Here is a 21,131-nt window from a genome sequence, read left to right on the forward strand (position 1 = left end):
GAGTTATTCCTACCAATAAACCTCTTGCTTGTAACTACAAGTGATGAGTTTCTGGTTGAGGAGGAAAATGAGCATTATTTTCACCAAATATTCCTGTCAGTCAGAAGAGGCAATGGAGTTAACATGGTGCCTTCAGATCCTGGCCTGAATGCCTGCCTCCTGAGTTTGATTTCCCAGGGTCACCCTCCTTTCCATCCAATAGGCATGGTTCCACTCAGGTCTTAACTTCATCCCTAGGTAAATTTCATGTGGTAAAAGAACACAGGCTTGAAAGTTAGACAAATTTCATATACAGGGGCTGAATTTCAAGGAGAGGGAGGGAATTCCCTGGCGGGTCAGCGGTTAAGACTCCATGCTTCCACTACTGGGGCCCCGGGCTTGATCCCTGGTCAAAGAATTAAGATCCCATGTGGCGTGGCTGGGGAGAGGGGTGGGGGAGAAAGGACACACCACTTCTAGCTATGTGACTTTGGATAAATATACGTAGCCTTTCTGAGTCTTGTTTTACCCAGTTGAAAATGAGAGGAATGGTACGTGTTTCTTAAAATTAAAATGAGTAATTGGAAGTAAAGAACCTAGCAGAGGCAGTTAGGTGCTCAATACATGTCAGTTCCATTACCATTCCCCTCTGTGAGATTCTTGGGATGTGATATCCCCATGCCCTTGGTGGTATTTATGGGTCGTTTTCTACATCTGGGAAGAGCAATGGCATCAGGCTTTGATGGCCTTACCTGGTGCAGGCGCATCCCATCCTGATTTAGGAGGACCTCCACCCCCATTTGGAGTGCATAAATTCACTAGGTAAGGCTCTCCTAGGATTGCAAGATTGACTCATACACTGCTTCTGCCTGTAGCTTCACAATGGATTCCCTGTTGGGGGTGTCAGCACCAAGCGTGTGGATAGCTCCTTCCCAGGACTTCCTTACTCTAATTCCAGAACCTGGCCTCTGCCCATGGTTCTGATCAGCATTTCCCTGCCTTTCTTGCTCTTCTGGCCACAGCTTTAAGCACTTGAGTTAGAGTCCATAGATTTGGCATTTAGTGCAGAAAGAACCTGATTCCAAAACAAACCAGATTAGACAACATCTTTAAAAACTTACTCAGATAAATAAACTTTCTAAACCTGTATCACTGCCCTCAACTTTTTAGGAAGTGTCACATAGTTATCTATGGAGGCTGATTCTGGTATAAGTTTATGCTTTGAAAACAATGTAACTTTTTAAAGTTTTTTTAATGATCCCCTACTGGGTTGAAATTAATGTCTTTTATAGTTTCATTCTGTCTGGCTTTGTTTTCCATGTCTTAGGAAAATGCTTGTGTAGCTGTCTTAGCTTTTCACAAATTATCAAGGGATTAAGGGTGCATTTGGGGAGTGGGTTGATATTCTAGACTTCTATTGAGAGCATATAGCTTAAATAATTTTTCTTTCTCTTTTCCCCTAGAGAGAGGCATGGACTATAGAAGGAAGAGAAGAGTAACTGTTGCTATAGGGGATAGTTTGTTTTGTTTTAAGAGAACTGAACTGAACCATACATACATTAACAGTGAGAGTAGACTCTTAAATGTTGAATATAAAGTCAAAATGTTAAAAGCTGACTGTTATCCCCTGGCCTGCTTAAGTTGGGGTCTTTCATATCTTTACCTGAGTCCTGGGCTGACATCAGCACTCTCGTATTAGGATGCCTGCAGAGAGAGTCCAGATTAAGACCTCCTGAGAGTACTCAGCTGATCCCACTTCTGGAAAGTGTGCCATGTTTACTGTATAACTACCATGTACCCAAGACTTAGTCAGATATTTTACACGTTATCAAGTCCTCACAGCAACCCTGGGAGGTAGGTACTAGTATTCCCTTCACAGATGCGAATGGAAGCTAAAACTTGAGGAGGGGTCATACCTTACCCAAGACCACTTAAGGGATAGCAAGTCTTAACAATCATCTGTCTGTGGCTTCAGGTACTCCAATAAGGCAAATGGCTCTGATGGTATAATAGGGGCTGATTGTGGGCCACAGGGTCATTGGTTCCAGGATGAAGGTTCAGGGGCATTCTCCACATCTGTGAGCCAGTGCCTCAAAGTTTGTCTTAGAAGCACAAGCTGGGGACTTCCCTGGTGGTCCAGTGGTTAAGAATCCACCTTCCAATGCAGGGGACAAGGGTTCAATCCCTGGTTGGGGAACTAAGATCCCATGTGCCACAGGGCAACTAAGCCCACGCACCGCAACTAGAGAGCTCTCACGCCACAACTACTGAGCCCACGCACACTGGAGCCTGTGTGCCACAACTAGAGAGAAGCCTGTGTGCTGCAACAAAAGATCCTGCATGCCACAACTAAGACCCAACGCAGCCAAAAATAAATAAATAAATATTAAAAGAAAAAAAAGAAGCACAAGCTGGTGCTAAGATGGCTGCATCAGAATCATCCAGTGGGCATGTTAAGGATGCAAATACATAGACCCCATTCCCAAAGATTCAGTAATTCAGTAGGTGTGGAACAGAGCCCAGGAATCTAAAGATTTGGAGGGGATTCTCATGCACAGACAGATTTGGGAACCACTGCTCTTTTTTTTTTTTTTTTTTGGCTGTGTTGGGTCTTCATTGCTACTCGAGGGCTTTCTCTAGTTGCGGCGAGTGGGGCTACTCTTTGTTGCGGTGCGCAGGCTTCTCACTGTGGTGACTTTGTTGCACAGCACGGCCTCTAGGCACGTGGGCTTCACTAGTTGTGGCACGTGGGCTCAGTAGTTGTCGTGCATGGGCTTAGTTGCTCCATGGCATGTGGGATCTTCCTGGACCAGAGATCGAACCCTTGTCCCCTGCATTGGCAGGCGGATTCTTAATCACTGCGTCACCAGGGAAGTACTGGAACCACTGCTCTTGGCAACCTTTATAAGCCTCAGGCTTCCCTCTCTTCTGCCTTTAGTTATAAATAATCCTCAAGAATTCAGAGACAAGGCACAATTCTGAAGGAGGAACTACAGTCCCCATGGAAATGATCACACAGGACTTAGAGACTGGTTAGGACTAGTGGTTCTCAATCAGAAAGCATGTGTCAGGCCTCCCTGGTGGCACAATGGCTAAGAATCTGCCTGCCAATGCAGGGGACATGGGTTCGAGCCCTGGTCCGGGAAGATCCCACATGCCACGGAGCAACTAAGCCCATGCGCCACAACTGCTGAGCCTGTGCTCTAGAGCCCACGAGCCACAACTACTGAGCCCGTGTGCCACAACTACTGAAGCCTGTGTGCCTAGAGCCCGTGCTCCGCAACAAGAGGAGCCACCACAACGAGAAGCCCGTGCACCACAACAAAGCTAGCCCCCGCTCGCTGCAACTAGAGAAAGGCCCGCACACAGCAACAAAGACCCAACACAGCCAAAACTAAAAAAATAAATAAAAATGAATTAATAATTTTAAAAAAAAGGAAACGTGTCAATACCAGGAACACTTTCTCAACTCCAGCACACTCACTTCAGTTGCGAACTACTGCATATTTAATGAGCCTAGAAATAAACTTGTTGGAGGTAAGAGAACTGTTTCCACAGGGATTAATGCTAACCTCCTCAGTACTACTACAGAGCAGCCACTACATTCTCCACCATCTGGTATGTCTTCCAGGAGGATTTCTAATTTATCTCCAGGGAACTTCCCATGTGCTTCCCCCATTACAGTTTGAGGGGATTTGCACTTACTTGGAGGTTCTTTTTGGGTTTTTCTAGATAGGGGACTGGTGCTTCCTCCACTTGGTTTTAAGTGTTCGGGGACACGTTGGCTGCTGGGTGCACAATGAAGGAGGTCTAAGCTCAAATGGGTAAAATAACACATCCACGTCCTGTGTGAGCAGTGAGGACTAAGGTGAACTGTCTAAAGGAAGATGCTCCTTCTTAGTTCCGTTAATCCTTGTCATACAGAAATGCAACGTTACCAGAGCTTCTGATTTTTTTTTTTTTTAAAAAGCCAGAGATCAGGGCTCCCCTGGTGGCGCAGTGGTTGGGAGTCCGCCTGCCGAGGCAGGGGACACGGGTTCGTGCCCCGGTCCAGGAAGATCCCACATGCTGCGAAGCGGCTGGGCCCGTGAGCCATGGCTAATGAGCCTGCGCGTCCGGAGCCTGTGCTCCGCAACGGGAGAGGCCACAGCAGTGAGAGGCCCGTGTACCGCAAAAACAAAAAAAACAAAAAACAAACAAACAAAAAAGCCAGAGATCAGGTATTGGTTCAAATTAAAACTTCAAAATATCATGTGGACCAAATTAAAGATTTCTGTAGGCCCCATCTGGCCAGTTTACAAACCAAACTCAGCAGAAAATAACACCTTTATGATTTCTTGTTGACTTGAGAGCAGACTGCCACACCTGGCCACATCTGCCAAAGGAATCAGTTCCATTTTGAAAGCTGCAATTCTAAAGCACTTAGTCACCCCATGCTGTGTTGATTTGGCCACCTGTTAAGGTGAAGATCTTAGTGTGACCGTTAGTTTTAGGGAGAGAAATTGAGGGAGATGGGCTGGGACAGCGCCAGTCCTTACTGCCACCAAACCTGTTCTGGTAGACTGTGCTAAAGCATCTTACTGACACACTCGTAGACAAAATTCCACTGCCAAAAACCACTCATATATTACCGTTGTGCAGTCCAAAACATCATATGGGCAACTCAGTGCTGTTAGAATCCCTGCAGTTATACTGGTTCCTTTTCCTCCTGCATATATTCCAAATTTCCCAGACTTCCCTGGTGGCGCAGTGGTTAAGAATCCGCCTGCCAATACAGGGGACGTGGGTTCAAGCCCTGGTCCGGGAAGATCCCACATGCCACGGAGCAACTAAGCCCGTGCACCACAACTACTGAGCCCACGCACCACAACTGCTGAAGCCCATGTGCCTAGGGCCCATGCTCTGCAACAAGAGAAGTCACCGCAATGAGAAGCCCACACACCCCAACGAAGAGTAGCCCCCACTCACCGCAACTAGAGAAGGTGCGTGAGCAGCAATGAAGACTCAATGCAGCCATAAATAAAAAATTTTTTAATAAAAAGAAGGAATATACTGCCTATTTAAAAAACAAACAAATTTCCCAAGGAAAAGAACCATCTCCACTGACAAGCACCACCCTCTGCAAGTGAAACAACTTGAAGCTGGCATTGCACTCTGCTTATCTCACCAACCCAGATTCCAAGTGAGTTGGGGTATTTGACCATTTGTAAAGAAGGTTCAACCTGCATCTTTACTCTACCACCACAAAAGTGATTGTGGGGCTTCCCTGGTGGCGCAGTGGTTGAGAGTCCGCCTGCCGATGCAGGGGACACGGGTTCGTGCCCCAGTCCGGGAAGATCCCACAAGCCGCGGAGTGGCTGGGCCCGTGAGCCATGGCCACTGAGCCTGCGCGTCCAGAATCTGTGCTCTGCAACAGGAGAGGCCACAACAGTGAGAGGCCCGCGTACCGCAAAAAAAAAAAAAAAAAAAAAAAAAAGTGATTGTGAATTCATTCTCTTTCCTTCACTTTCTGAAACCATTTAGTCTTTCCTCTTGCAAAGAAGTAGTTGCAGGGGGTGAGGGGAGAATCAGTCATCGGGGGACAAATACTCTTTTTTGCCTTTCAGCTCACACTTCCACCAGTCCTCATCTTTCCCACTTTCTGGTGGGTGAGAACTCTGCTGGGTAAATGCCTTTCCTGAGAAAGAAAGCCTCAACTAGGTGGGTGGTTCTGAAACAAAAATAGTGGCAAAGACCTGGCTGATGGAGAAGTATCCAAGGAAGTTTCGTGGGATCACCTTGTCTCTTCAAAAGCAGCTGGGCTCCAGATTCACAGATTAAAGGCATAGTTCCTTTGATACAAGGGTCAGTGTGTCTCAAGTTACCAGCCACAGTCAGTGGCTCCCTTGAAGTATATAAAGTTCTCACAAGTGTGGGGGAGGAGGGAAAGATTTTCAGAATTCCCTGTGGTGTTTATCCAAAATACTCATACTTGTCCTCACCACCCACTCCAACCCTCTGGTCTATCACAGTTGGCTGTGGGGTAAGGAGTCAACTATGCACAGTTCAGAAAAGCTCCCTAGGTGATTTTGATTCACTGCCCTTTCCTCTCCCACAGTACTGTCACCTCTAGTCCTACTTGAGAACTGTTGAACTGAGAATTACCCAGCCCCTTGGGTTACTTTGGGAATATTGTGGCTACATGGAGTCTATAAATGAAGTGCCTGGTAACACACACACGTGCGCTCGCACACACACACACACACACACACACACACACACACACACCTTGGACCTTAAATAAGACAATGGATGGGATTAGACATATGCAGTCACCTGAAGGACAAGGGTGGCTCCTCTGTGTAATTGAAGATATTAATAGCCCTGAAGAATGTGTCAAACTGAATGGGTGGGTAGATCTGGCTTCTTTCATTTAGCATGTTTTCAAAGTTTATTCACATTGTAACATGTATCAGTACTTCATCCCTTTTTATGGCTGAATAACGTTACCTTGCATATACATACCACAATTTGTTTATCCATTTACCCACTGATGGACATTTGGGTTTTTTCCACCTTTTGGCCATTATGAATAGTGCTGTTATGAGCATGCATGTTATGTGTATTTATTTTGAGTACTAGTTTATTGCCTGATGGGTTTTTTATTTTTATTTTTATTTATTTATTTAGTTTTTTTGCGGTACGTGGGCCTCTCACTGTTGTGGCCTCTCCCATTGCGGAGCACAGGCTCCGGACGCACAGGCTCAGCGGCCATGGCTCACAGGCCTAGCCGCTCTGCGGCATGTGGGATCTTCCCGGGCCGGGGCACGAACCCGCGTCCACCTGCATCGGCAGGCGGACTCTCAACCACTGCGCCACCAGGGAAGCCCGAGGGCTTTTTAACTTAAGATACTTATAGTACTCAAAAATTTTCTGAGTACTTGTTTTTAATTCACTTGGGTATATACCTAGGAGTGGAATTGCTGGATCATATGGTAATTCTATGTTTAAATTTTTGAGGAACTACCAAATTATTTTCCACAGTAGCTGAACCATTTTACATTCCTACCAGCAACATGAGAGTGTTCCAGTTTCTCTGCATAATCTGTCTTTTTTATTATAGTCATCCTAGTAGGTGTGAAGTGGTACCTCATTGTGGTTTTGATTTGCATTTCCCTAATGATGTTGAGCATCTTTTCATGTACTTTTTGTCCATTTGTGTATCTTAGAGAAATGTCTGTTCAGGTATTTTGCCAATTTTTGAATTGGATTGTCTTTCTATTGTTGAGTTGTAAAAGTTCTTTATATATTATGGATACTAGATGCTTATCAGATATATAATTTGCATATATTTTTACCTGTTCTGTAGGTTGTCTTTTCATTGTCTTAAAAATGTTCTTTGATGCACAGAAGTTTTTAATTTTGATGAAGTCTTAATCTATTTTTTCTTTGGTCGCTAATGCTTGTGGTATTATATCTAAGAATCTGTTGCCAAGTCCAAGATCATATTTACCCTTGTTTTCTTTTAAGAGTTTTGTGACTTTAGCACCTATATTTAGGTCATTTATCCATTCTGAGTTAATTTTTATTTATGGTGTGAGGTAGTAATCCAACCTCATTTTTCTGTGTGTTGTTATCTAATTTTCCCAGCACCATTTGTTGAAGAGACTATACTTCCCTTATTCAGTGGACTTGGCACCCTTGTCAAAAAATCAACTGGCCATAAATATATGGGTTTATTTCTGGTTTCTCAATTCTCTTTGATTGGTCTATATGTTTATCCTTATGCCAACACCACATTGTTTTGATTACTGTAACTTTGTAGTAAGTTTTGAAATTGAAATTGGGAGGTTTTAATTTTCCTACTTTTTTTCGTCTTTTTCAATATTATTTTAGCTATTCAGAGACCTTTTCAATTCCATGTGAATTTGAGGATTGGCTTTCCATTTCTACCAAAAAAAAAAGAAAGTCATTAGAGTTATAATAGGGATTGCATTGAATGTGTAGATGACTTTGGATAGTATTGCCATCTTAACAATATTGTCTCTGATCCATGAACATGGAATGTCATTTATTTAGGTCTTCTTTAACTTTTTTCATCAGTATTCTGTAGCTTTAAGTGTACAAGTCTTTCATCTCCTTGGCTACAATTATTCTCTGGTATTATATTCTGGAGGAAGATGCTAAAATGACCATTTTAAGTCATAAATAAGATGACTGTTCTTACTGGTGTGTGGAGAATAGACCTTACAGAAGAAAGGGTGGAAGCAGGGAAATGTGTTGGATATTCCTGGTGAGAGATGATGGTGGCATGGACAGTGAGGTGGTCTTGGGAATGGGAAGGAGAAGTTGGATTCAGGATACATTTTGAAGGTAAAGCCAAAAGATGGGATTTGCTGGGATATTAGAAATAACAAAGTTAAGGATCACTTCAAGGTTTGTTTTTTGTGGTTTTTTTGCGGTACGTGGGCCTCTCACTGCTGTGGCCTCTCCTGTTGCGGAGCACAGGCTCCGGACGCACAGGCTCAGCGGCCATGGCTCACGGGCCCAGCCGCTCCGCGGCATGTGGGATCTTCCCGGACCGGGGCACGAACCCGTGTCCCCTGCATCGGCAGGCAGACTCTCAACCACTGCGCCACCAGGGAAGCCCACTTCAAGGTTTTTGATCTAAATAACTGGTGAAGGGTGGTGCCATTTACAGAGGTGGAGAACACTAAACAAGGTACAAAGGAAAAACAAAGAATTCTGTTTGGATAAGTTGAGTTTGAGTTGTCTATTAGACATGGGTAGTAGTTATCACAATTTGTAATTACATATTTAGTTTTTGTGTCTTTATTAACTGCTGTATCAGTTAACAGTAAACAGTAGACAGTAAACTCCATGAAAGCAAGAACCAAATCTTTCTTATTCAGTGTTATATCCCTAACACCTAACATGTAACTTAGTAGATTATCATTAAGTGTATCTTAATAAATAAATCAAAATGCAAAGTCAGGTCCACCTCTTCTTTTCTGTATACTTGGTTTATAACACTACTTTCAGATGCACATTTTTATATTTTATTATTTCTGCATTTCTAGCACTTTTTCTATTTCTGTAAGAAGTGGGGTTCTTGTATTCATAATTTAATAAATCATGAAATGCCTCTCACCCCATCTCCTGACTCTCTCTTTACCTTTCCATTCATGCAATCTCTGGCACAATGACATACCTTAACAAATGTCAAGAAAAGAAGACCTGGAACTTCCCTGGTGGTCCAGTGGTTAAGACTCTGCACTTCCACCGCAGCGGGGGCAGGTTCGATCCCTGGTCGGGGAATTAAGATTCCCTGTGCCACGTGGCACGACCAAAAAAAAGAAGAGACCTGATACTTCTCAATAACAGTAGTAATTATTGGTGCAAACCATGTGCCGGGTACTGTGTAAAATGGTTTTATATCACCTCGTGTAATGCTCACAACAAATGTATCAGCATAAAGCCTGAAGCATTTTTTTTTTTTTAGTATTAGAGTCACATGCTTTGGAATGTGAGCTTATCTTTATAGCCAAAAAGAACAGTTGAGATGGGTACATTAATTTATTTAAGTGAATATATATCAGTGTCATTTTTTTTAAAGGTACTGACTTGTGCTAGCATAATAAAGCCCTGGAGAATCTTGCAATTGGGCAAATGAGTATCTTAAGTTAAAAAATCCATCAGGCAATAAACATTTACTGAGCCCTACTATAAAGGTATTGGTAGGGGGAAACAGATAAAGGATATGAGCTTAGCTGGGGAGAGCTAGATCTAGAACAGCGTTGGGTTATCAGCAAGCCCTGGAAATCTGTCCATTGGTAGCCTCTCACCCCCTCTATTAATCTCAAGGGGGTCACAGGAGGCCCTCTACATCTGAGTATGATTTGTAAATGCTTCTAAATAGCACCCTCCTAAAAAATTCCAATAGCCAACCCACAGCAATGTGTCTTAGAGTGGAGGCTCCAGAAGTGAATGCTGTTCTGAAGTGAGATACCTTGCTAAGGAAGGCAGGACGCTATGTCAAAAGGACACAGACCATCCCCTTCCACCCTGAGTGTGAGCAGTGCTTGATGACTTGCTCTCAAAGAATATGGTATGAAAGAAAAGGGGTGGGAAGTAACTTTACCATGGAGAAATCTAGCAAACATTACCTCAGCCAGATGTCCAAGGTCAGCATCAACAGTGATATGTCATCTTGATAGCATGTGCCCCTGATATGATGTGATGAGAATGACACTTCACCTCTATGGTCTTCCTACCAAAAATCAAAGCCCCAGTCTAGCCCTGAGAAAAATATCGGACAGACACAAATTGAGGGACATTCTGCAAAATACTTACCATTACTCTTCAAAACCTTCAAGATGATCAAGAACAAGAAAAGTCTGAGAAACTGTCACAGACCAGAGAGGCTAAGGAGACATGACACCTAGATATTAGTGGTAATTCTTCTGTGGTTCAAGTGTTTTCACTTCTTTAGTGAGAGGTACTTCCTTAGTGTGGTGGTAAAAGTAAAAGCTATAGGGTTAGCTGGCCCTGCGTTTGAATACGAGCTCTCCTCACTTACTAACTGTGAGAACTTGATCAACTTAAACTCTTTGAGCCTCAGTTTACTCCTCTACAAGCAGAAATAAAATCAATAGTATCAACTTCATAGAACTGCCATCATGCTGAAATTAGTTAATGTTTGTGACATGCTTGGTATCAGGTCTGGCACATAGTGAACAATAATATGAGTTATTATTGAATTCATCTTTCTTTATTTTAGTACATGTTATGATATAGAGATTTAAGCTTTCTTTTTACCCCCGGTCTTTAACCACTTTGTTCCAGCACTTTCTGAATGATCCATCATTTCCTAATTGATAGGAAAATGCCAATTCCAAATGCCACACAATAATACTTATACATACTTTTATTTGTTAGGGGCTTTCTATTCTGTTTCATTGGTTTGCCTGTTTATTCTTGCACAATTAGCACACTGTTTTACTTTGTAGCTTTGTGTAGGTTTGTAATATGTTTTATAATGACAAGTAGGTACATGGAGGGTATTGATAGTACCTTCCTCATAAGTTTGTTGGGAGGATTAAATGAGAATATACTGAAGAACTTAAAAGAGTCCCCCTACATAGGTAGCACTTAACTTAATGATAACTGTTACTATTAAAGAACTGACTATGATCTGAATATACTCTAACAGAATGGACTTTAGGGCAATTAAAATAATATATTGTTTGAAAAATCTGCTCACGCTAGGTTAGGTCTTCAGATAAAACATCTTCCGAATTTACACCGGCATATCTTTGTAGCCCAAATGTGTTCTGAGAAGTTTATCCAGAATATGGAGGCATGGGCAGCAGACGCAGACCCTGGCTGTTTTTTTGTGAACCTCAGACCCCAGTTTGCATCCAGCATTTCACCAGAGCTGAGCTTTTCTGCCTAGTTACTAGGTTTGGGAGCATGGCGTTAAAAATACGATTATCCAGATTTATTTGGTAGTAACACGTTCTGACAGTATTTAGCCTACAGGCCATGTACATTTCCATCATCTCTTCTCAGTAAAGCGTTTGCCTGGAGCTATGTCATATGTCTAGAAATACTGCCTTCTCAATTGTCAACAGAGTAAAAGAGAGTCATTTCTTAAATTTGTCTGGGACGTTGTAGTTTGCAAAGCACTCTCCTATCCATTATCATTCAATCCACAAGCAAACACTCCAGAGAGACGGGCAGGGTGATCATTTCCACTTAGCGGCTGTGGAAACGGAGGCTTCTAAGGATAAGTCACAGCCAAGTTGGCTGGGCTTCTTCTCACTCATGATCTGTCTCTGTACCCTACAGCAGGCTTCCCACAAATCCTGGGTTCCCCGAAATATTCAACAAGTTGACGTGGGCCCTTTCTCTTGGTATTTGTTCACCTATATTTTTTCAGCTTGTCCAATATATCCCCCTGTTTAGAGCCACAAAATTGAACAGTTACACTTTTTTCAGGTCAGGTGAGGCTGGCCTCAGTCCACTAGAGCATCACAGGCTCTCTGCATCCAGGCCCTTGCAGTTTTGTCACTGCGGTGGACACCCCTGGTTAGAGGATAAAGGCTGGAATTCTGAAGTGACTCCAAGCAGGTCCATAGTTGCCCTAAGTAATAATGGTGATATACAATCTGTTACCATGACACAAATCTAGGCATACTGAGGTACCCCTGGAAAAAATACTCTGCTATCTCTCAGGCAGGCCAGTAACTTATTATTTATTTATTTTTGGCTGCATTGGGTCTTCGTTGCTGTGTGTGGGCTTACTCTAGTTGCAGCGCTACTCTTCGTTGGCGTTGTGCAGGCTTCTCATTGCGGTGGCTTCTCTTGTTGCAGAGCACTGGGCTCTAGGTGTGCGGGCTTCGGTAGTTGTGGCACGTGGGCTCAGTAGTTGTAGCTTGCGGGCTCTAGAGCACAGGCTCAGTAGTTGTGGCGCACGGGCTTAGTTGCTCCACGGCATGTGGGATCTTCCCGGACCAGGGCTCGAACCCGTGTCCCCTGCATTGGCAGGCGGATTCTTAACCACTGCACCACCAGGGAAGTCCCAGTAACTTATGTTTTTAATTGGTGGTGTGCAGTAGATTAAGATAATTTTGCTAACTTCTTTTAACAAATAAGGATAATAAATAACTATCATCATAAAACAACAATATGGGGACATTCACACCAAAAAGGTAGGAGAGAGAGAATCTTAGAATAAGGAATGGTACATTTAGCTCTATGAAGAACTCACAAATCATCCTTATATTTCTTGTTCTACAGAGGTCTCTGTGAAACACTTCAATCAGGCATTTGCTCTGAGACTGGCATTTGGAAACACTTCCCTGGGAGTTATAACACTTTTTCCCTAGTATCCTTGACTCCTGCTGTGTTCAGAGCAGGGGAATTTCAGGCCTAAGAAGACGTGTGTATGGACTAACAATAAAATTTCTCTGTACATCTGAATTGGAGCCAAGACTTGTGAATCATCCTCTCTGGATATACTATTAAAAGAAGTGGACATGATATAATTAGGTATCATTTGCAACAGTGTATTGGTTGGGACAACACGTTAATCCCAGAAAGTCTTAGCTTGGGAATAATTATGGAATCTGCAGTCAGCAGAGGGAAGCACCTGATTTGATGTCACGTTATGGTAAACCATGGAATTGTCATCCACCAATGAGATCTTGACCTTCCTATGTGACCAATACCCATTTTAGAAAACCCTATTGTGAGATTTAGGCAGACATCATAAATTTCATTATAAAGTCAAAAGCATGTTACTAAAAGAAGGCAAGGGGGGCTTCCCTGGTGGCACAGTGGTTGGGAGTCCGCCTGCCAGTGCAGGGGATGCGGGTTCGTGCCCCGGTCCGGGAAGATCCCACATGCCGCGGAGCGGCTGGGCCCATGAGCCATGGCCGCTGAGCCTGCGCTTCCGGAGCCTGTGCTCCGCAACGGGAGAGACCACAACAGTGAGAGGCCCGCGTACCGCAAAAAGAAGGCAAGGGATAGAGAGAGGGTAATAATGTTTTTTGAGTGTCTACTTTGTGCCAGATACATGCAAAAAACCAAATATCATTCACAATAAAATCGAAAAATTAGTCATCTTTATTTGACAAGTGAGGAAATTGAGGTGGAAGATAGAGAATTTGAAAAGTTTGTACAGCTGTAAAGTGGCAGAGTTCAAGTCTGTCTGACTCCAAAACCATGCTCTTTACATAATACTACCAGAGGAAACAGAACCAAGACCTAGAGTTCCAACATCTTTTATCATGGTGAAATGTAAACAATGAAACTAAAAATACTTGCAGGTTAAAACTAGTGGGGAACTTCCTGAACTTGACAATGAACATCTATAAAAAACCTACTGATAACATCATACTTAATGCTGAAAGACTGAATGTTAGAAGGTTGTTTCCTAAGACTGAGAACAAGGCAGGGAAGTTTGTTCTCACCACTTCTATTAAACAGTTCATTGAAGGTCCTAACTAGTGCAATAAGTCAAGAAAGATAAATAAAAGGCCTAAATATTGGAAAGGAAGAGATAAACTTTTTATTTATAGATTAATAAGATTAGAGAATCCTCAAGGATCTAGAAGAAAAAGCTACTACAACTAATAAATGAATTTAGCAAGACCACAGAATACAAAGTCACTATAAAAAATGTATTTCTATATAACAGCAATGAACCAGTGGAAAATGAAATTTAAAAACCAATGCCATTTACAATAACATTAAAAATCTTGAAATACTTCCAGATAAATTTAAAATAATATGTTCAAGATCTGGTGTTGTTCAAGAATAATACAATGTTGTTCAATAATAATATGTTCAAGAACCTGGACTTCCCTGGTGGCGCAGTGTTTGGGAGTCCGCCTGCCAGTGCAGGGGACGAGGGTTTGAGCCCTCGACCAGGAGGATCCCACATGCCACGGAGCAACTAGGTCCGTGCGCCACAACTATGGAGCCTGCGCTCTGGAGCCCACGAGCCACAACTGCTAAGCCTGCGTGCTGCAACTATTGAAGCCCACGCACCTAGAGCCCGTGCTCCACAACAAGAGAAGCCACCTCAATGAGAAGCCCACGCACCGCAGTGAAGAGTAGCCCCTGCTCCTCGCAACTAGAGAAAGCCCGCGCACAGCAACAAAAACCCAATGCAGCCAAAAATAAATAAATTTATAAAAAAGACCTGTACACCAAATAGTACAAAACATTGCTTGGGAAAATTAAAGAAAACCTAAATAAACAAAGAGATATACTGCGTTCATGGGTTGGAAGACTCAGTGTTGTTAAGATGTCAATTCTCCTCAAACTGATCTATGAACTCAATGAAGTAACAATCCAAATCCCTGAAGGCTTTTTTTTTTTTTGGTTAGAATTTGACAAGCTGATTTCAAAATTTATATGGAAGTGCAAATGACCTAGAATAACCAAAACAGTTTTGGAAAAAAAAGAACTGAGGTGGAGGATTTAAATTACTTGATTTCAAGATGTAATTTAAAGCTATATTTATTAAGACAATATGGTATTGGCATAAGGACAGACACAATTCAGTGAGACAGAATAGAATTTACAGAAGTAGACCTACACATATCTGGTAAAATTATCTTTCAACAAAGGTACTAAGGTAATTCAATGGCGCAAAGATAGTCTTTTCAACAAATGATGCTGGGACGACTGGATATCCAAATGGGGGGAATCCCCCCAAAACCCTTTGACCCTTACCTCACCACCATATACAAAAATAAACTCTGAATCATAGACTTAAATGTAAAAGATAAAAATATAAGAAAAAAAATCCTGTGGCCTTATGGTAGGCAAGAATTTTATAGACAGGGCACCAAAGCACAAGCCATAAAAGAAAAAAATTGATGAATTTCACTTTATCAAAATTTAAAACTACTGTTCTTCAAAAACACTGTTAAGAAAAGTTGAAAAAGCAAGCCATAGACTGGGGGAAAATATTCACAATACATATATATAACAAAAGACATATACAGAATATATAAAGGATAGCTACCCTCAATGTTTCAAAAGGGCACTTCACCAAAAAAGTTATACAAATGACCAATGAGAACATGAAAATATGGTTACCATCATTAGTAAGAAGGGAAATACAAATTAAAACCACAAAGTAATACCACCATGCATCCACTAAAATGGCCATAATTAAAAAGATTATGGTCCCAGGTGTTGGTGAGGATGAGCAACTGGAACTCATAATTTATTGGTGAAAAAGTAAAATGTTACTTATAACTTTGAAAATAGTTTGGCTGTGTCTTATAAAAGTAAACATACACTTACATTACTATCCAGCATTCCTATTTCGAGGTCTTTACTCAAGGGAAATGAAAACATATGTCCACACAAAAATCTATATACATACATTTATAGCAGCTTTATTTATAATTGCCCGAAGCTGGGAATAACCCCAAAGTTCATCAACTGATGGATGGATAAGCAAACTGTGTGATCCACCTATGCAATGGAATACTACTCAATGATAATAATAATAAAAAGATCTACTCCTACGTGCAAAAACATGGGTGAATCTCAAAAACATTTTAAGTGAAAGAAAACTTACATGAGAGTAATTACTGTATAATTGCATTTACATGATATTCTAGAACAGGCAAAACTAATCTATAGGGATGGGAAGCAAAAAAAGTGGTTCCTTGGGTCAAGGGTGGGAAGGATTGACTGAAAAGGGACAAGGATAGAAATGCTCTGTATTTTGATTGGGGTAGTGATTACATGGTGTCACTATGTATGCTTGTCAAAATTTATTAAAGTTAAAATATTTATTGGATATACACTACAGATCCATAATATTGACATAAAAAGTAAAAATTAAAATTTGAATTGATTTTTTGAATTGAAAATTTTTAAGTCCTAATTGTGTCCTTGTGCTAGCTACTGTATAAAAAGGATTGCCCAGATGCTGTCTCAGGTTGTAAACAAGTGCTCTTTATTTGGAAATGATGGCCTGCCTAGGTAGATAAATAGAGGTGAAGTATCTGTCCAAGTAGAAGCCATTGCTCTGAAGTTTGATTTTTATTACCAGAGGACGACTTATAATCTGAAATATACCAGCAGCAACAGATGTTGAAGGCAGAAGACAGGGGTAACATCATAGGGATGCCTGTGGAGAAAAATGACAAGGCCATGGGAATTCCATCCAGTGTGGTAGGAAAGTCATTAGATGCCCTCATCTCTTTAAGCGTGGAAGAATTCCTGAAAGGGCAAGATTGAGAGACTAAGGAAGAGAAGACATTCACACTCTGGCAGCCTGGAGTTCAGAGTGGATCACAGTAGGCATTCCCTCACCTGGGAGAATAAAATTAGAGAGAAACATTGAGTGATGGATGGACCCACTTGTAGGCATCTACCCTAAAGACATATTTGCATGCATGTGTAAGGAGCATGGATGGGAACACTTGTGAAAGCCTTGTTTGTAAAAGCTAAAAAATGTAAGCAACTTAAATGGAAAATGATATAATAAAGTAAGGCATACCTGCTCTGTAGCAGACCCTGTCAGTGCTGTACCCATAGAACCTGGGATTTACGATGTCTCTGTATGCCTGCTGACTTTTTACTGCTAGCACCTGCATCTCCTTGTCTGAGGACTTTCTCTGGCCACCAGAGTGCTCTCTGCCCAGGAGCATGGCAAACCAAAAGTACTGGGGAATGAATCCCTCTCTGAAGCAGCCCTCAACCAATGGTAGATGGGAGGTGATGCCCCAGCTCTCTTCAGGTAGAGGGTTCCACACTCAGGTCATACACTGACTCCCAGAGTTCCCCGAGGACTTGAGCTCTGGTTACCTACAGTGATGACTTGCTTGATAAAACACCTTTTATTGGCTTCCTTCCCTTCGTTGTCTCACTTCCCCATCCCTCTACTGGTATTTTCTAGTATCACCTCTCACATAAAGTACTTGTGGTTGAATCCTTGTTTCAGGGTCTCCTTTCGAATTAAACATTTTGAAAGAACAAAGCAGAACAATAAATACATTAGATAATTACGAAAAGATCCCCAAAACATATTGTTAAGTGAAAAAGCATGTTATAAAGACTAGATGTGTAGGATAATACCACATATTTTTTTTTAACATCTTTACTGGAGTATAATTGCTTTACAATGGAGTGTTAGTTTCTGTAGCACGTTTTTTGTTTTTTGGTGGGTTTTTTTTTGCGGTACGCGGGCCTGTCCCTGTTGTGGCCTCTCCCGTTGCGGAGCACAGGCTCCGGACGCACAGGCTCAGCGGCCATGGCTCACGGGCCCAGCCGCTCCGCGGCACGTGGGATCTTCCCGGACTGGGGCACGAACCTGTGTCCCCTGCATCGGCAGGCGGACTCTCAACCACTGCGCCATCAGGGAGGCCCTGTAGCACATATTTTTAAAACACACACACAAAAAACATATATTTCTATTTCTGTGTGTGTGTGTGTGTGTTTGTGTAAATGACCATAAAATAGTCTAGTTGGGATGCACACTTATCTGAGAATAATGGTTACCTCCGAGGAGAGTAGGACTGGATGAGAGGGTCAAAGGAGAATTTGGTTAAATAGAAAATGGAAAAATTTTAAACAACAATCTATTTGTGAATTATTTGTGTTTAAAAAAATAAGATAAAAATACTTTATAATGTGATGGACGAGCTCGTTTTACTTCAACTTAAGAACCAACACTGGGCACTGGGGATGCAGAGAAAAACAGGAACACAGTCTCTGCCCTTAGGGAGCTCCCAGAGCATCAGACAAGTAAACATCTGTGATGCTGTGTTATAAGCACCATGAGAGAAATAAGCAGAAGGGGCTATGGGAACCCAGAGATGGGGGCCCAGTTAGCCATCTCTAGAAGAAAACTCCATTCCTCCCTCACCTCCCCTGTGGAGAGTTAGGTACACTTCAACCAAAATGACTAGGGTTCAATCAGCACAGCTGAAAGTGTAACAATTAAGAATTAAGCAAATCAAGTGCTTGCCACCCAGTCAGAATACAGATGGTTTTAATAGAAGACTCATGATATCCCTGGAGGGGTGTCCCAGAGGGGGAATTTATCAGTGTTTCCGGTACCACCAGGGATCTCCAGTCAGGCAATTACATTGGTAAAATGACCTTGGCTCTTCAGATGTCCCACCAGCCTCCCCTCCACTCCTCCACCCTGTGCCCTGATACCATGCCCACTGAGCAACCTTCTGCCAATGATTTAGTTTCCTGTGGAGGCTTGCCTAGTGGGAGAAAATGTACTGACATGAGGAGGCAAATGTTAAATCTAGTTGTCAGTTATATTTTTCACTGAAAGACAGTGAAGTGGCCTGTTTCTTGCTTCTGGGCCTTTATTATGAGGCCCTTAGCCCAGTGGTTCCAAGCTTGCTGCAAACACATTAGAATCTACTGTGAAGATTTAAAAAATACTGATGCCCAGGCCAGACCCCATACCAGATAAATGGGGTGGATGGATGCCAGGCAGTGATCAGCTGCCACGTGCCTTAGGAGACTGTTGTGTGTATCTCTTCCCAGTTCCACCTTTAGTGAAGTCATACTGGTAACTTGAAATCAACCATGGTAGAAGTTTTCATACCATGGAAATGGGTTACAAATCAGAGCTTTTTTTTTTTCTTTCTTTCTAAAGAGCTGAGTGTTAAACATTTACCATCACATCACTGAAGCCAGGCTTTCAGTAATTTTTAAAGATCCCCAGGTGATTCCAATTTGCAGCAAGGCATTGGAACCCGTCTTATTCTTTGCCTACACAGTGCTCAGTGTGGTCTTAGAGAACTTGGTTTCACCTGCTAATCTAGGAATGGCGATTTAAGGCCGCAGCTCTCTTTGTAACCTGGGATCACTGTGTTTGAGGGCTTTTAGGGAGGGCAAACTTTATTCCATCCTGGAGGCTGAGCTCTGCAACTTGATGTACTGGGAGTGGATAGGTGGAAGTTTTGTACGAGGCTCCTCATTGCCCTTTTAGTGAAAAGTATCTTATCACATTTGGAGTCCAAGCTGAAAATGGATCCATAGGACATTTCCTGTATGATATTATGAAAGATGCCTTATTTTATTGTTTGTCCAATGCATGTGAGTTATACTTTCAGTTATTGATTTAAGAAGTCAGAATGACAAAGGGCACCTATAAATGTTAAACATATCAATTTTATCACATAGTTTAAAACTTTTTAATAAAACTAAGATAAAATGTTCATCACTGATTCACCTGGGAAGGGGGAAAGTGTTGAACGTTGCCTGGTTCTCCTGGCCAAGGACATGAGTCAGGGCTAAAGTTTGGTCTTGGGGTTTGGAGTTGGGACGAATATCTCACCCAGGGGCTGAAAGATGGAGAGGGGTAAGATGAGACCAAAGTCCTCAGATTCATGCAAAGGGAGCTCTCGTGGGGCTTAAGCTATGTTGTTGAGTTGAGCTCTGGGGATGATAGAAGGCTTCAGAAGGCCTGGACAACTCATGAACCTGGATTTGTCTGGCCTTACCCAGTCCCAGCTTCTTACCATGACCCGTTTCTCTGAAGAGCACTGGGAATGGAGACACCAGGGGAAAAATTGATCAATAACCAATACCTAGAAATGGGAAGGAAGCTACCTGTATTGAGTGGCTGATCTGTGTCAGGCACTGTGCTAGGTCTTTCATATGTTAATACATAACCTTATTTAATCCTCTCAATATCCCTTCGCAGTAGATATTTTCTACTTCAAAGTAGATGAAGAAACTAAAGCTCAAAAGTGTTAAGTGCTCAAAGCCGCATAGTCTCCGCAGACAACTCATGGGGGGGAGCCAGTTCTTGGAAGAAAGGGAAGATCACCTCCCACTTCCTGCACATTCTATTCCTGCTTATGCATTCTGATGTCCTGCGTGCTTTTTTTAGGCTTTAAGTGCTATCCTGCTGAGTCACTTCCAACTTCTTGTTCATCATGCTCAGCACTCGAAAATGGAGCAGAATGGAAAGGGCCAGATATTGTACTGTCTGGTGATGTGTTTAAGGGGAATTGAGTGTCTGTCAGGCCGGCTCCATGTGGATGGAATGCTGGGGACGTGAACTGAGCAGTGCCCGAAGTGTATTTCTCATCTGACACGTAGGACACTTTGCCTTGGAGTGTAATACTAATAATAACCACTCCACTTACTGCCCCCATGAGGAGCCGGGCAGGCCCTGGGCTTGTGCTTTCCATTATTGTCTATTTGAATCATCGCAACTGTTGGAGAAGTAAGGGATCCTCTCTATTTTATGGACAAGGAAATTCAGACTAAGATAGGTTAAGGAACTTGCCCAAGATCATACAGCTAGTAAGGGGCAGAGCAGGGATTCAAACCCTATATCTGTGCTGTCTAATATGATAGCCACTAGCCACGTGAGGCTATTGAGCACTTGAAATGTGACTAGTACGATGGAGGAAACTGAATTTTTGATTTAGTTGAGATATGCTGTTAATGCAAAATACACACCAGATTTCGAAGACTTAGTATCAAAATATATATACATATATACACAATCTTTTTTTTTACATTGATTATATGTTTAAAATAACAAATTTTGGATATGTTGATTTAGATAAAATATATTAAATTACAAATAGAATTAGTTTCTTTTAACTTTTTAATATGACTACTAGAACATTTAAAATTTTTTATGTTACTCTCTA

This window comes from Leucopleurus acutus, assembly GCF_964270905.1.
Source record: "Leucopleurus acutus genome assembly, chromosome: 19".
NCBI lineage: Eukaryota > Metazoa > Chordata > Mammalia > Artiodactyla > Delphinidae > Leucopleurus > Leucopleurus acutus.